The 463-nt window shown below is 61.1% G+C and overlaps 1 protein-coding gene across 1 annotated transcript in view; it reads left to right on the top strand.

Annotated features, from left to right (window-relative positions):
- HEXB (hexosaminidase B (beta polypeptide)) overlaps window positions 1-463 on the top strand; it is a 52,450-nt gene that overhangs the window by 24,292 nt on the left and 27,695 nt on the right. The gene's annotated exons all lie outside the window — the stretch shown is intronic.

A 463-nucleotide genomic window follows, 5' to 3' on the forward strand; every position in this document is an offset into this window, starting at 1 on the left:
GGGGAGCCTGCGCCTCTCAGCACCTGCACAGGCGCCCAGCCCCGAAGGCGCTCTTGTCCCCATTTCACAGACGAAGAAATGGTCTCCGAGCCGGTGAGACTTGACCAAAGTCTAGCAGGTGCAGAGCCAGCTCGGAACCGGAATGACGCCCAAGCGCTTCCCCACCCCCCTGCCTTCGCCGGGTCAGCCTGGTGCCCGGGGACCCTGGTTTGCGTGTGGGACACTCAGTGGAGCAGGTTGCTCAGAGTCTGTGGCCATGTTCCCCTCGGAGGGAAGAAAAGGGTGGGGGTGGGGGAGGGTGAGAGGAAGGGGAAACGGCAGCTTCGTATCTGAAGGGAGTTCAAGAGGAAGAGGAGTGCTTAAAGCCTGGGGACCCGTGTTCCTCAAAGTTGGTTGTTATTTATAGGCGGCTCCCCAGCCACCCCCAGTCTGGTAACAGTTGGGATGGCGGAAAGCGCTTAGG

This window comes from Myotis brandtii, unplaced genomic scaffold (genome assembly GCF_000412655.1).
Source record: "Myotis brandtii unplaced genomic scaffold, ASM41265v1 scaffold115, whole genome shotgun sequence".
Taxonomy (NCBI): domain Eukaryota; kingdom Metazoa; phylum Chordata; class Mammalia; order Chiroptera; family Vespertilionidae; genus Myotis; species Myotis brandtii.